Source organism: Quercus robur, chromosome 1 (assembly GCF_932294415.1).
Source record: "Quercus robur chromosome 1, dhQueRobu3.1, whole genome shotgun sequence".
Classification (NCBI taxonomy): Eukaryota; Viridiplantae; Streptophyta; class Magnoliopsida; order Fagales; family Fagaceae; genus Quercus; species Quercus robur.
Window position 1 is genome coordinate 8,920,602 of NC_065534.1, and position 17,526 is coordinate 8,938,127.

Genomic DNA, 17,526 nt, shown 5'->3' on the forward strand with positions numbered 1-17,526 from the left:
CCTTGTCCGTGTCCGCGTCTGAGATTCCGAAGATCACGCTGATGTCTATTGAAAAACAAGAATCTCAAGAAGACTCACCGGCCAGGGAATCGTTGCCGCCCAATCTTGAAGTAACCGGTCAGTGAAAATCGGTCAGGAACTGAAAGAGTGTCCACGCGGACTGAGAATGTGTCCGTGTCCGTGTCCGAGAATACAAAGATCGAGCCGTGTCTGAGTCTTGGCCCGTGCATTGAGAACTTTGTTGTGGAAGACTTCCACAACAATTCAGTGCCTAATGGACAGAGCAGTGCGATGGATTCAACTGCTGACACTTTGAACTACAATCAGGTAGAGTGCGATGGTTTTCTTGAGAATTTGAAGCATTATCTTGATTCTATGTATGACCCAGCAACACATTATTATTAGTATTTGCTAAAATTGATTCCTTTTATTGTTTGTTCTTGGATTATGCTGTTTTCAATGTATTGTGCCGATTGAATTCGGCAATTCTGCAACTTTTTTGAGCTTTTTTTCCATTGATTGATCATTCAAAATGTTAAATTACAAATCAGATCCTCTAAGTTTGGTATATTTTTAATCTTGTCCCTACAATTTCTGCCAATATTGTCGCTCCATTCATCTCCGATGGGGCTTTCGTGATAGCAGATTTGGTTGGGGTGTGGATAGGAGTGTAGGTGTGTTGATGATTAGCGTAAGGAATTGATATGTGGAGTGGAGACTGTTTGGGAAAGACTTGAAAGGGAAATGACTTATATTGGGGTATTTATGCTTCAAGAAATGGAAGAAGAATGTATGATTAAGAAGAGAGCTTAGAAGAGAATTTTGAGAAAAATGCATCAACCTTCATGACGAGCTTTGAGTAAACGGTTGCTTAGTATATATATTAGGAGATTAAAAGCAAAATTCAATAAAAACTTAAAGATTGGTTCTTTTAATTATATTGAATTCACTGTGAATTAGAATAATGTATTAAACATAGGAAAGGTGGCTAATTTATAACTTTGTTTGCCATTCTCACAGTTCTAATGTTTCATGAAGTAGAGCAGGTCTGACATAACTGAGAGAGTATTTATGGTTCATTCATTTCTGAGGGATCAAATATGTTAATTTGCAGCTTGATTTATTTCCTGATAAAATTTTCTTTGGAAATGTGGACTGCTGAATGAACTAAGGAAACCTTTTTGGAGAACTATAAATCTGACTTTCAAGTACTTGATTATCTAAAGGGACTGACCTCCTGAAGCTTTTTTTGATGTTGGTGTGAGCAGAGAACTAGTCTGTGATGGAGTGGGATTGACTTTCAATACCCTTTTTGGATGATCGAAATATATCTGGACTTCTCGTCCCATGAAACTTTGAACCTACTACATTCTAATATCCTAACGGCCCTTATTGGATCATGTGTAAAATGCTGATATTCTTATACACACAAAGTGTTGCAGAGAAGATCCCCAATTTGTCTACCTGCATTTGTTACATAATATTATTTATTATCTAAACTTGCAGGTTTTTGTGAAAGATTTTGTTCCTACTGGCTTAGCTTGCTTGATGAAAGAAACTGCAGAACCTGAGATAGTAAAAAACTTCCTATTAAAGACCCTCCAATTCCAAGGTTGGGAGAAAAAGATTGACAACTATACTCTTGGAGAAGGTGCAATGCCTGCAAGTTTCAAGGTTCAGTTTGACACAACTTCAGAAGGACATTTGTGTTGCAGATTTTAGAAGCAGAGCAATTGGAAGAGTTGCACCAGTTGATTCTTGGTTCTGGTGGATTATACTTCTAAGGGCATATACCAAGCATACACGTGATTATGCACTGGCAGAGATAGCTTTTCAGTCCCATTGAATGATAACACTTTGGCATACTTTTGAAAAAGGGAATATATGGATATCCAATTGAGTTCCAAGCCCTCTTTTATTTTGCACTAAGATGTGCAGGGCAGATGCTGAAACCAGAGCATGATGATAAGAAATTAATGGAGCAAATTGATAAGCGGATCACAGCTCGCAGCTTTCACATACAGCAGTACTACTGGCTTGACTTTACACAGTTAAATAAGATATACCGGTACAAAACGGAGTACTCCCGCACTGCTGTCAATAAATTTAATGTCATCCCAGAGTCTATCCCTGATTGGGTGTTTGATTTCATGCCCTTGAGAGGAGGGTATTTAATTGGCAATGTCAGCCCAGCTCGCATGGACTTCCAGTGGTTCTTACTTGGGAATTGCATCGCCATATCGAGCTGTCTAGCCACAGGTGCACAGGCTACAGCGATAATGGATCTTGTTGAGGAGCGCTGGGAGGACTTGGTTGGGGAGATGCCTTTGAAGATTGTTTACCCAGCACTGGAGGGACATCACTAGTGGACTATGACTGGTTTTGATTCAAAGAACACACGGTGGAGTTACCATAATGGGGGCTCTTGGCCAGGTGAAAATCATGAACACAAAGCTCAGAATGTAAATTGCATTGCTGCTTGGAATCTATGTTAATGAAAAATAATGTTTCAGATATACCAACACTTTGGAACCTTACTGTATCTTAGATTCTAATCTCATGCTGTGTTACTTTGTAGTCTTTCTAGTAAATAAACATCATGAATGGATTTTATATAGTCAACTACTCACAACAATCTTCTATGAGTGTCCTGCTACCCAAAATTTTCTAATCGATAGCCAATGGTTGTGACTTATAACAGCATTTGATATGTCTGACTTTTTTGATTTAGATATATGGAATTTAACTTCTTAACACTTTGGGGGCAGTGTTTCCTAGTTGTTTAGGCCCTTCAAAGACAATGCATGAATTTAGAAACCATCAGCTAAGAAATAAACTGCATTTTGATAAACGAGAAATATCTATTCATATTGTGTAACAAGTTGTTTGCTGATTTGGTGGTCGGGGATGTTTTTGTAGTTCTGGTGTGGCTACTTAGAGCAGCATGCATCAAGACTGGAAGGCCTCAAATCGCAAAGCGGGCAATTGAACTGGTAGAGCAACAGCTTTCCAAGGATGGCTGGTTGGAGTATTATGATAGTAAGACTGGGCGTTACTTTGGAAAGCAAGCCAGGAAGTACCAGACATGGAGCATTTCTGGCTACCTGATTGCTAAAATGATGATCGAGAACCCTTCCAATCTTGTTATGATCTCTCTTGAAGAGGATAAGAGGATAGCCAATCCAAGGCTTAACCGCTATGCTTCATTTCCACCATAGAGAAGAGATTGAGGTTGAATTGCAATAGGTCAATAACAGGGATACGGTTATCACAAATGTATAACTTTAGTCATGGTTGGATAGTATCTCATTATCCCCATTATCTTCTATTTTTTGTGAATGGTGGCTGAAACTGTCCATTTGTTGAAAATTGGAAATAGTTTTCTTGATTAGTTGCAATTACTTGTTGGATATGATCTTAAAGTTTCATTCCTTCGGTAGAAATGCTTTGTTCTTTTTCTGTTGATTTAATAATTTGGGTATTTAAGGAGGAGAAAAATAAGTTACAAATATTATACCCAAGCCTTTTCTCTAAATCTTAGCTAAATAAATTTTGTCCAAGCCTTTTCTTAAACCTTTAGCTAACTAAACATACTTGTGATATAGGAACAAAGATATTGCTCTTTATTTGTTCAGAGAATGTCAGAATGTGTGCTTAATACAGCTGAACCCCAATATGTGAATATCCATGATTATGACATTGGATGTGAATTGATACCATAATTTAAATTAATACTTCAAATTAATATGGCCTTTATTTTTCTTAGATACATTCCGTTCTCTATTTCTTTGGAAAGATATATCTAAGATATGACTCAGTTTTGGGCCCTAAAATCATGCACCTTGTAGGTTGTAGACCATTAAACTGGGTTCTGCAATCAGAACTTTTGTCTTGCTATTCAGAATTGACAATCTCTAACATATCTGTATATAACATTCCAGATGATTTAGAAAAATTCATGATCATCCTGCATATGTGGTATGTAATTAGAAGATATACCTAATTTTTAAGGAAAGTTAATATCCAAACTGGTTTTGAGAAAAATTCCTCCAACACACTACATGGTCTGTTTAATGAGTTATGTGGCTTGTTTAAATAATACATATGAATGGTTTATAGATTGGCATGTAATTGGTTGGAGGCTTGGAGCAAAATTTTGTCCTTTTTTATGCCTCATATTTGTGAGGTATGACTCAAAGTTGAGTGCTACTGGATAATTCTTGGATTTGTTTTGGAATCAATTATGTTTTAGATAGCCATCGATTTTGCATGTGAAGAAAGAATGGCCAGATTAATTTTCTTCTTTCTTTCTTTTTTGTTTTTCTGTTTTGGATTGGGGAATGTTTGCAATGGATTTTCAAGCTAAAATTAGTTAGTTTCCTTAGCTTTGTACTGCTTAACATCTTGCCTATTAAGTGCACAACAATGTTTTATGCTCTGTTAAGCCTATTAGGCCATTTCTTATGTCTCCTGAATCCAAACGAATCGCTTTGAATATAAGCATAATTTAAGATCATTTTGAACTAACAAAGTTGTAGGAGATCTATGGCATAATTGCTAGTAATTTATGATTTTTGTGGCTAACTGGATTATAGGAGGCTCTCTGTGTCACAAGCTGGCCGATATTTAGTTAGTCTGCAGATTTTCTAAATCAAGCCCAAGTGGCAAGAAGTTTGAAGGAGTTGGTTAGTTAATCAAACAATAAATAGTTGGTAGAATAACTCATTAATGTTCATGACTGACTAGGTTTCATTTAGACATTTTCTAGATTTAGTTAGTGTTAGTATCAGGCCTAGAACTGAATATGTTTTCCCCAAGTTTTTGGATGAGATATTATTTTCTACAATTGATAAGTACTTTTAAAACAAACTGTTAAAAGTGTGTATCATTGCTTGATGCATTGCAAATACAAACTGTTACAACTCGATATTCCTGTGACTAAATACTTTTAGCCGGTTAGCTAGCCCTGATCTCATAACACCATTGATGAGCATTACTTTGTGCTTTGAATTAAGCCCGAGTCCTACTTTCCTAACCAAAAATTCGTTAGAAGTAATTATCGTCATGGCGTTTTTTGTTGTTGGTTAGGACTTTAGGAAGTTAAGACTCCAGTGCTTAAACATCTCACACCCCACTTGTGAAATGTCAAATGTCATAGTCACTTGCGCAATGGCCGATATTTAGTAAGATGTTCATCATATTATTAAGAAAAGATAGATCATGATTTTTATTATGTCATTTATTTATTCTACTTTCATTTCATGCAAATTCGCCATATCAGTGATTGTTGGGGTTGGGGATTAAAAAAAAAAAAAAAGAAGGGTAATACCACTGTGTATGCGAGATTGCTGGGATTGGAGATTAAAAAAAAAAAAAAAAAGCAATAAACAAAGTGCGCATCCAGGGAATCGAACCCTGGTCAGTACCGTGGGAGGGTACTATGATACCACTACACCAGATGCGCTTCTTAGTCGATTGTTGGTATTGTGTATAAATAATTAATAGTGTAGTATGCCTTCTCAAATTGAATGAGCATTATTGTCCAAGAGCCTTTGGAATCTTGAAAAGCAAGAGCACAAGTTATTGCAATAAATGATTCCCATTGGGTGAATTTTTGATGATATTTCTCAAATTGGAGGAGGGAGGATTTGAACCTTTGACATCTTCTTCAAAAACATTAAAAGATGCCGATTGAGTTACTAGACTCTTAGCATATGTGAGTAAAATTAATATTTGATCCAAGTAAAATTAGTAGTATAAAAAGTAAAGAGATTGTGTGTGTAGAAAACTAGTAACATAATCATTTGGAATGGAGCTGATAATGTCAATTTCTTAGTCAATATAATTTGGGAAGGATTATGTTTTATACACTTTTAAGTAGGGAGGGAGATTTGAATCCAAATATTTCCATTGAAATACCAAAAAATGCTATTTAACATGAAGAAAATAATTTCACAGCACCTATATCCTATATCGTTCTCTAAGGCTATTTCTCGGTGTCTTATATTAAGTAGATAGTGTTGCTCCAATATATCATAATCTCTAGGAACTTTGTGGCTTAGTTGATGAAGATACAAATCACCTACTGTGAACATCAATCAACAATATTACTTTCCATTTTTAGGGGGTGTCCAGGTCAAGTCAAGTTGATTTGAAGCTAAGTCTATCATTCGAAATGACCATGTCGGCTAGGGGAGGCAGAAGCCATTATTGATCAAGTATAAACGTTATCTTGACCATCTGGAAGTCCACGGAAGTAGGTCAAATGAAATTCATGAAACCAATTAAGGGTGAATGATGGTTGCAGATTTGGCGATAATGGCACGAATTTGAGCCATTAAGTGTCAAGAGAGGTGAAGAGATCTTTGCCAAGTTTTGACAGAGATGTCACTAGGAATGAGGTTATGAGAATGCTAAATGGGAGAGAAAGCAAGTTTTGGATTATGGTAATAGGATATGTACAACAAAAACATATTATAAATTAGATTTGTGTAATAGCGATTAAATTCTATATAAAAATAATTTGTATATACATATACACACACACAAAGCTGAGATGAGGTTGGGCAAGCAAAACCTGTCTCTATTTTGTCATCTCTTTGGAGCAAGAAAAACTCGCACAAAGCAAGATGGGTCAAGCGGTGTTGAGATTTTTTGACATCCCTAAGGTTAGGGCAATCCAAAGACCTACTAAACTCAACTCACCCATCTGATCCAATCTAACCCAAAGACTCATGGATGGTTTTGAATGGTGGGACAGTTGATCACGGTCTTTGACACTTGAAACCAATGATTCTCGATTCAGGTATGATCAATTTGGGTGATTTCTCACTTGCCCAAACTGACTTGATTGAAAATAACATAACAATTCGGCCATATTTAGAAATTGGGTGCCATTCACTCATTGATTGGATCAAAACTCAATCATTTCCCATCCTTTTTTTTCCTTTTCATTTTAAAATTCAATATTCAGTTCTTTCTCTCTCTAAAAAAAATAGCTATCATTCATTTGAATAACTTGGTTATCCATTCAATTGGCGGGTTAATCTCAAACCCGAGCCGACTTTAACTCATGTTTGTGTAGATGTATGATTTACCCCCATATGAGAAGGTGAATACATGATAGATTTTCTCAGAGTGTTTAGAGTCTAGACAGTCCTAGTCAAATTTATTGACAGCAACATACACCTATTTGGATGGCCCAACCTTCATCAAAGGTTTGCAGTCCTTGTATTGTAAGCTCCGTTACCTTTCCCTTTTGCCTTAAAAAAAAAAGGAAAAAAAAATTTAATATAAAATAGAAAGTGAGAGAAGAAATTATTTTTGTTATATCCAATGCTTTTAGAAAGAAAAAAAAAGTCAAGAGAGTGTTTGGTACTACTACTTAAATAATAGTTTTCAAGTGTTTATACACTAAAACCGGTTGTTCCATAATTGTCCTAAAATCTTGAGATCTCCCATTTCTAGCTCATTAGCTGTAGGAAGCAAACAAAGCACTTTGAAAATGCCAGACTACAGACGCATAGTAAATGCTGTGAAATTTAAGGGATCTATATAAACCAAATTTAAGCTCATTATTCCACAGGCCTAATACAACAACTCCCCCAAAGAAAATCTAAAAGTATATATGGTGATTTTTAATAAATTAAGACATCTCAAAGGGTTTGAATGCCGTATTGAAATTTTGGGAAGGGATATGCAGATCGTAATTATGATGCATCCATTTTTACCATTAAATTATATAAATATATACACAACACAAACACATGATAATAGATCTATCATCAGCCATCTACTTTATTTTTATTTTTATTAAGTTGTCTTGATGCATTGATGCTAGTGACAATGCCTTTATTTATTTTTGATAATTTGATAGTTACATGGAGTGAGGGGGAATTTGAACTTTGAATACTTTCATTGAAAGCATTAGGTGTCAATAAACTACAAAACTCTTGACAAATGAAAATGCTACTTGGCACAAATTAGAGCATTATAAACCAAAAATTAAATTCAATGGCATTCATTTTGCTGTTATTGAAAAATGTCACTGGGGAAGATCTGACAGTAATTAATGTGAATTGTAATGCACCTAATGGTTTTGAATGTCTTCTTTATAAATTTCAGGCATTCAAGTCATGAAAATATAGAGCATGGAATTTAAGCACCAACTACTGAAAAATACCTCTTTTTAACTAAAATGATGAGTAAATGATATATTATCTCTACAAGTTTAGCTCATTTTATTTATGAGACTAAATTTAGGACCACACTATTTTCCACAATTATCTTTATATAACACATTGCAACTGGCTACTTGTCACTTTCATATTGACCTATCATTTTTTCTTCACTTATCATAACCTGCTACATCAGAGTTGTAGTAAGGTTGTGGTACAAAAGAAAGCAAGTTTTTTTTTTTTTTTTTTTTTTTTTTTTTTTTTTTTCAACCTTAGTACCACTCGGTAATTATTTCTAATGCATTTACCCACATTCCAGTGTTTATGGATACCACAATACATGCCTAGGACGTGACTTAACATGAAGTGAGGCCCTGGTGCAAAGCAAGAGTACCTCGTACCATTTTATTCTAATTCACTATTCTTTAACTAATGCTTGAAGTTCATGGGAAAGATTTTAAGATTTCCTTTTCCTCATTGATAATTGTTTCAAAGTCATTATTAAGGATGAGTGCTTGTTTTGCTTGGTGCATCGTCTATATTTTTTAGAACTTATTAATATATTTTGATTTTTTATTATTGGATGATGCAAGATTTGCATTTGATTTATAGAAGAAAAAGCTCCATTTTGAACCATGTAGCATTGATTTCCTTTTCTATCTTTCTGTTGGATCATTTTATGGAAGTCCATGTAACTCAATATGGAGTAAGCAGTGAACAAGCTCCATATACATGATTAAATTTTGGCTGTTATATTCTGTATCTTTTAAGATATTAATTTTTAGAATAAGAAAGAATAAAGTAAATATGCATAAGTTTAAATATTATATATATATATTGATGGCAGGGTTATGTTTCTTAAGATATTTTCAATAAATCAGTTGTCAAGCTTTTTGGACAACAATGCAAATCACATATGCATTGCATCAATTTATACAAAAATTATTGTTTATTTTAGAATAAAATCTACTCTTTCTATTTTAGGCTTTTAGCTAACATTTTTTCAAAACACTCGCATATGATTATCTATTTGATTAAAATAAATTTTTTTATTTTTTTTTTTTAATCATTTTTCTCTCTTCACACGTAACAATTACTATCCACTCTTTTTTGTTTTTGTTTTTTTTTTTTTTTCACTCTTGAAAAACAAAAAGAAATAATAAAAAGTCATTTTGCATAAGCTCTAGTAAATTGTGTATTTGTACAAACACGGTAGTAAAATTCCATTTTACATAAATGGTTCATAATTTGATGTTGGTGATTTTTGTACTTCAATGACGTACTATATTTTGAGCTTCATCTTATTTTACATGAGTTGATGCTAATACTCTTGGTCAATTGTCATTCTTGGTTCACAGTTGTTGTCACTGCAAAACCTAGCTTTGCTACAAAACCCAGGGTCCTTGATGAACAATTTAACGAATTTTTATTATTATAAAAAACACCTTTTGGGTGTTTTCTGAAAATCATTTTGCATACTTAATTTTGAGAACAGTTTTATGAAAATAGGCTATAAAAGATTTGGAACCCACTAGTTTTTGTTTTTAAAAACAGTATTCTGTTTTTAAAAATGGGGTACGGCCTTAAACGTTTAGGTTACATACAAATAACATCTTAGCACATATTGTACTGGTTTAGTGGGTTTAGTCTTTTCATGAGATGAGTTCAAGGTTAAAAAAGTTGTATTTTAAATATTTTTGAAGGTGTTTGGTATAAAGTACCGTTTTTGGAGTCTTGAAAATATTGAAAGATTTTCTAATATTTTTACCTTTGATTGTAAACCACACAAGTAAATGGATACTTGTGGGTATTTAAATTCTCCACTCAATCCATCTTTTAAGAAATGTTGAAAAAAGTTACAATTTTATTTATTTATATAAATTGACAATTTTATCAATTCTTCCATTTCCTTTATTCTTTAACCAATAAAAATAAAACAAGAAATTGTTCAGCGGGTAAACTTAAAAGACCTTATTGGAAGGTAAGTGCTGACAATATGGACAAGTTTGGTATAAATGCTATGTATGCACCTTCATATCCAATAGAAACCATGACTCATTAGTCAATAAATAGCTTCCAAGGAGCTGTGGGGTTCCCTTCCATACAAACTTGAAAATGACTTTTGCAAATAGTGTCATCCTTATTCCCTTATCTTTATTGCTTTCTCATTGGAACATCAATGAAAACACAACTTGTCATCCCAGCATGATAAATCAAATAGCTTCTTATGGTCATACCATGTGTAAGAAAAGTTGATCAAATTCTTTGTTTGTCAACCATAGGAATGTCACCAAATAGTAGCTCAAATTAAATATTAACTAGTTGAGGGCCCTGCGCAATGCGGATGTTGTTGTAACATACTATATGAGAAGATTAAGTAGAGTGTTGAACATAAGTTAAAAGTAATAACATTAGGTAATATCATTTTATCAAATCATATCATTCACTAATCAATAACATGTTGCATCATTACAATTTTCCACTAACATAACATTTATCCTTGGGGCGAGCGAGAGGTTGAGTTTGACATGGGGTTGAGGAGGAAAAGGGTCTTGGTCCTTTGGGTTTTGAGTCTACGTAGGTCTAGGGGCGGCTCAACATAATTTGGGGCCTAAGGCGAAAAATTTATACGGGGCCTTTAATATGTAAATATTAATTAAACAAAATTATTTAATATTAATCAAATTAAGGTTAATTTGATACATTAAATACATAAATAATACCAATTAGACTAATGTTAATTTCATATAGAGAATTGAATATCATAGTTGAATTATAAATATTAATAAAAAGAAATAAAAATATATTATGATTGAAAAAGATACTTTATTTTGGATATAAGACGATGCATAGTTAAATAAAGTTGTAATCTAATTTTTAATTTTATATTTTGATTTTAAGAGAGAGAGATATAGATATTATTTGGTTTATGGTTTTGTAGGATATTAATTTACAAAAATCAAAGTCTCAAACTCTTAGGGGAGATTAATCTATAATTGATGATTTAACACATTTGCAACATCTTTTTGAAATATTTTAGGGTTTCAGTTGAGTTAAGGTTCTATTGGTCTCGTACTTTGAGAGTCTTAATAGAAATGAAAAAGAAAAATGCGCTAATTAAAAGCACTATAAAATGTTCAAAATATAATGTGATATTGTCTCTCATTGATAAACTTCATCAATTTAACTAATAAATGTTTATATCACGTTTTTTGTTATTAATAACATGACAATTTGTAAGCCAATAGTAAAATTTGTATATCACTAATAAAAAAAATGTACAACATTTAGAAAATATATATGATTGTATAAAAATTTGGGCATTTAACTATGAAAAGTGGGGCCTTTTTATCCTAAGGAAATTTTTTTTTTTTTTGGTGGGGCCTTAGGCCTAGGCCTAACTTGCCTAGGCCTTGAGCCGGCCCTGCGTAGGTCCTGGTGAAGAATGCAAGAAAACATGAGAAAGAGAGACATAGGGATAAAGAAAAGAGAAGTTTAGTACATGTTGAACTTTTATATCACTTACTAGCATTACCATGGAGTGTTTATGAAGCTATTCTGCTACAAAACTTCTATTATTTTCCGTAGCCTTTCACATATTACTAACCACCTCCAAACTCTTTGATAGATTTCTATTTAGCCTCTTCTTTTTTCTTTCTTACCAAGATTTCGATGAAGCCTTTGAAATAGAAGAAATGAGATGTATTAAAGTCCCAACTTTTCAAGAGAAAAATACAGTTTAAATTCAATACAAAACAATGAAGGGAAAAAAAGATTTCACTGAAATAAAAGTCAAGGGAGAAAATTCCGCATCTTCCTTCTCAATCTAAAGCAACAACACATTTCTTGACATAGATTTTAGGAAAATCCGGCATATACCATTTAGAGCCTCCAAATTGTTAATATTCCTCGATTAAAATTTACAAATAAAGAAAAATCTTTAATACTTTTTAATCAAAACTTTATGTATGCAAAGTGGAAGCAAATTGATATTCATAGAATAACTTGTCCACAACAAAACCCAAAGTGTGGGATGCTTGAATATATAAGAATGCCATGTATAATTACATACAAGCTCTATATATATATATATATATATATAAAATGTAACCATGATATATTGTACTAATACATATAGAAAGTGTTTTCGTGTGAAACCAAAATTAAGATTACTAACAATATAATCAATACCTGACCAAAGTCTCATATGTATCCAAATCAGAGTTCTCCTGTAGAACTAAATCAAGCCTATCAATTTGCACAACAATTGGATCTACTTGTACATTATTCACCTATGGCAACTTCAAAAGCACGACAAATCTTTAAAATCCGAAGGAAATAAAACCCCTAATAAAATCAAATCCAATTTAGTTACTAAATTTTAATTGAAACCAAAATTATCAATATAATCACCTTCCATTTTATTTCAAAAATTTTGGTGTTTTTTTTTTTCTTTTTATTCAAGAGTGAAACTTCTACTGGATCAAGCCTTATACACTAAGTTAGCTAACTCAATTTGATATTAAAATACTATCAATATTCATGTTAATACATTGTGAATAATGATAAACGTATTGTAAAGGAATATTATTAATAGGAAGAAGGTTTTCATTAATTATTTACCAACTTCAAGTTTATAGTTGTAAAGTGGTGGGCTGTGCTAGTGGTGTTGGGCTGCTTCCTACGGCATTAGACCCAAGTTTTCTGGATAAGGGAGTTGGGACCGGTCCAGCTGCAACTCAAGTTGGTTCGGCTTGTGCGCAAACTAGGCCAGGTTTGCTAGGAACGTGCTTACGGCAGGCAGAACTGTTTCAGACAAGTTGTGGCAGACAGACATAATAATAATAAAATAAACAAAATATCTAGCCACTCAGTGAGAAATGACCAAACAGCCCTTGAACACAATTATAGCAGCAATATTAATCATTTTTTACGGAAGGGAAAGAACAGAACAGAAGTTAACAAGTATTAATATGTATGGGTTAATCAGAATGTTAGGAAAATCAACTAAAATTCGGTTCGCAGGAGCAAAGCCAGAGAGGAAAGAATGTTCTTTCTCAACGCAATTAATCTCTGAGGAAAAAGTCCTGCCGTGGAGATTAACTGCCCTGAGGGAAACAGACCTGAGTGGTTTTTGCACAGAGGCTCCTTGAGGTTTTCATAGAGAGTAGGATTTCATGAGGGAGAGAGGGAATCAATCCACTGGTGCATGCCTGCCGTTCTAATTCTCACTTTGTCTTTCTTTCTGGTTGTTTTCTTTCTTTCTTTCCCACTTGTTTCTTTTTCTATTTCTCAGTTTCTCTTTGCAAGATCCTATTTCTTAGTCAAAGTTCCCGTCGTTCCTCCTCCTTTCTGCTCACGGCAAGACTCTCTTTTTATAGTGCCTGTCGTGATGATTTAATCCTGCTGGGCCTTTTTAGGCAAGCCGTTTACTCTTTCTCCCAGTGGCTTGGTATGACCACTGGTTTTTTCTTACTTATGGGCTCCTGTGTCCCTTTTGTCTTTCTCTTGGGCGTCCTTGGCCCATTTGCTTTCTTTGGGCTTCCTTGGCCCTTTTGCTAATTCTGCATTTTCATGGACTTTTACTAACTTTATTGATCTTCCCCGACCCAATAACCTTATTCTCATCCTTGGGGTTCATGGGCCTGCCATAAACCCCTTACTTTCTTAGTTTGTATTACTTTAGGCCTGCGGCAGCCCTTTTTCACTTTCTACATCATACACTACCCATTGGATGCTATTTCTTTCTTTCCGGGCTTCTTTAAGGCCACTTGCCTCTTTAAGGCCCATTTGTTTATTTCTTGGGCCTGTGATTCATTATTCCTGCCGCTTGGGCCTAATGGTTTTGTTGTTTGCTTGCCAATTCTTTGCTGCCCTTGTTATTGGGCTTTCTTTCTTTCTTCCTAGATTCTCACAAATGGCCCTCAACAATAGTTATCAAAAAAAAAAAAAAAAACTTGAAGTTTATAAATCAAAGACCAACAAAAGCATTGTACTCCCACAATTAAATTAACAAAAACAAAAATTAAAAAAGCAATATCTCTAATCACCGTTCATAACCAATTGCTACGTATACAATGGATTGATTAAAAAGATGAATCTAACCAAATCATTGGCTAAATTAAGAAAACAATAAAAAGTTGGACTACATAAAGAGGAATTGTTCCAATAGACAAAAGTTGATGGTGATGTGTAGACCATTTTGTCCATGTGTCTTTCTGGACTGTCTCAAGCTTAGTTCAGAAAATTCCAAGGCAACAGCAACTGAAGGTTAAGAAGAGAATAAAGTGGAGTTGGGCTCATGGTTAGACACTGAGGAGGTCATGTGGCAGCAGCGCTCTAGAAATATGTATTTGGTGGCTGGTGATCGAAATACACGGTTTTTTCATGTCAAAGCTTCCAATAGAAATCAGAAAAATATGATTGAGGGCATGGAGGACAGTTCGGGTACCTGGCAGGAAACTCCAGAGGCAATTGAGCAGATTGTCACAGATTATTTCTCAATGTTATTCACCACTTCCAACCCGTCTGATATTGGGAGAGTAGTTGATACGGTGCAGGCCGTGGTTTCTGAGCCTATGAACAATTTGCTTGGCCGAGATTTTCAAGCAATGGAGGTGCAACAAGCGCTAAGTCAGATGCATCCTACAACAGCTCCTGGCCCTGATGGTATGCCCCCTCTCTTTTATCAAAAATTCTGGACTCTTTCTGGTGATTGTGTCACACATGCAGTTTTGGATTTTTTGAATCATGGGATAACCCCACCGAATTTTAATGATACCCATATTGTTCTTATCCCTAAAGTTAAAAACCCCCGTAAAATTACTGAGTATCGGCCTATAAGTCTTTGTAATGTCATTTATAAACTTGCTTCTAAGACTGTGGCCAATAGGCTTAAGACAGTTTTGTCTAGCTTAGTCAGTGAAAACCAAAGTGCTTTCACTAAGGGTCGATTCATAACCGATAATATTCTTGTGGCATATGAAACTATGCACCATATTAGCCAGAAAAGGACTGGAAAGATTGGGGAGATGGCTTTGAAACTTGACATGAGTAAGGCGTACGATAGGGTTGAATGGGCTTGTTTGAAGGGTATTATGGAAAAGCTTGGCATCCATAGGAGAATGGTGGAGATTGTTATGAGATGTGTATGCACTGTTACTTATTCTATTCGGATTAATGGGCAACCTAAAGGGCGTATTATTCCTTCAAGGGGTTTACGTCAAGGGGACCCTCTTTCTCCTTATCTATTTTTACTTTGTGCAGAAGGCTTATCTAGTTTACTTAGACAACAGGTAGAAAGTGGAAGTATCAAAGGAGTAGCTGTTTGTCGTGGTGCTCCTCGTATCTCTCACTTGTTTTTTGCAGATGATAGCCTGATCTTTTGCCAAGCTACTTTGGAGGAGTGTGCAATTTTGCAGCAGATCCTTTCAGTTTATGAATCCGTGTCAGGGCAACAATTGAATAGGAATAAAACTGCTTTATTTTTTAGCAGAAATACTCCAAGGCCAATTCAGGAGGAAATACAAAGGAGGTTTGGGGCTCCAGTGATCCGGCAACATGAAAAATACTTGGGATTACCCTCTTTGGTGGGGCGATCTAAGAGGAATACCTTTAATGACCTCAAAGATAAGTTGGGGAATAAATTATCTGGCTGGAAAGAGAAGCTTCTATCGAGTGCAGGTAAAGAAATTCTGATTAAATCAGTGGCCCAAGCTATCCCAGCCTATACTATGAGTTGTTTTAAGCTTCCTGATGCTTTGTGTGATGAACTTGCTGGCATGGTGAGGCGATTTTGGTGGGGGCAACAAGAAAATCAAAATAAATTGGCGTGGCTAAGTTGGGATAAGATGTGTGCTCCAAAAGAGGAAGGAGGTATGGGTTTTCGTGACTTGAAAGCTTTTAACATTGCTTTATTGGCCAAACAAGGATGGCGGCTTCAGAATTGTCCAAACTCATTATTTTATCGAGTGTATAAAGCCAAGTATTTTCCACATGGAGATTTTTTGACTGCTTCGTTGGGGAGGCATCCCTCCTACTCTTGGCGGAGTATTATGGAAGCCCAGAAGGTTGTTCAATTAGGATGTCGCTGGCAAATTGGTAATGGAAGTTCGGTCAGCTTGTGGAGAGATAAGTGGCTGCCTTCCCCGCCCTCGCATAAACCTGTAACTGTTCCCCATTTTTTTCCTGATGATGCCTTAGTCTCTGCACTCATCTATACGGAGACAGCAACCTGGAAGTCTGATATAATCCATGAGGTGTTTCTTCCTTTTGATGCTGAAGCTATCCTCTCTATTCCTCTTAGTCCATCGTTGCCTGCAGATAGGCTGATTTGGGCTTATACTCCTGCTGGCCGGTTCACTGTGAGCAGTGCTTATCGTGTTGCTCGCCAAGCCAGGAATGATACAGAGCAGGGTGAGAGCTCGACGCCACAGCACATGGTGTCCTTTTGGAGGTGTATCTGGAAGTTACCTCTGCCCAATAAAATTAAGAATTTTGCATGGCGTGCTTGTAGGAACATTTTGCCAACAAAGGCTAATTTGTTCTACCGGAAAGTAACCCAGGATGACATTTGTGATGAGTGTGGGGCAGCTGTGGAGTCTACGGCACATGTGCTTTGGCATTGTGATAAGGCTAAGGAGGTGTGGATAGCGGCGAATATCGATCTCGATCCAGACATGGGAGAGGTGCGTGAATTTATTGATCTGGTTTGGTATGCTCGGAATGTGAAGCAGTGGTCGGTCCAGGAGTTGGCTCGTTTATTTATTGTTGCCTGGGGTATTTGGTCCAATAGAAATGAAGTTCGAGTTGGTGGGGCTCGCAAGACGGCTTCTGGTATTGCTGGCTGGACGTTGGAGTTTTTAGAAGAGTTTCAAGTGGCAAATCATTGTATTAAAGTGAAGAATCCAGAGGTTGAGGTTGGCTGGGTTCTTCCTCAGCATTCGTGGCTCAAAGTTAATGTTGACGGAGCGGTTTTTGAGAGACAACGTGCTGTGGGCATCGGAGTCGTTATTAGGGATCACTTTGGGCTGGTGTACGCTGCGCTGAGCATGAAGATTCTCGCCCCCTTGGGTCCTCTGGAAGTTGAAGCCAAGGCAATGGAGGAAGAATTGAGGTTCGCTTGGGAACGTGGTATTAGCTCTGCGATCTTTGAAGGTGATTCGTTGGTTGTTCATAACTCCCTCACAGGCTCTATTACTCCTCCAACCAGTATCTACAATTTGATCTCAGGATCCTTGCTTCAAGCTACTCGTTTCAGAGATTGCTTGTTTTCTGTTGTGTCACGATGTGGTAATAAGGTAGCGCATGGGTTAGCCCAACACGCTAAGTCCTTATCGGATTCTGTTAG

General features: G+C 35.7%; 1 protein-coding gene, 1 non-coding gene and 1 pseudogene across 4 annotated transcripts in view; 1 reads left to right on the forward strand and 2 right to left on the reverse strand.

The window, feature by feature from the left end:
* The window catches only part of LOC126719323 (rust resistance kinase Lr10-like), a 54,674-nt gene that overhangs the window by 23,099 nt on the left and 14,049 nt on the right, over positions 1-17,526 (reverse strand). The gene's annotated exons all lie outside the window — the stretch shown is intronic.
* Positions 115-3,443, forward strand: LOC126719376 (alkaline/neutral invertase CINV2-like; annotated as a pseudogene).
* TRNAG-CCC (transfer RNA glycine (anticodon CCC)) lies at positions 5,394-5,464 on the reverse strand. Its single transcript has one exon. It is a non-coding gene; the product is annotated as a tRNA-Gly (tRNA).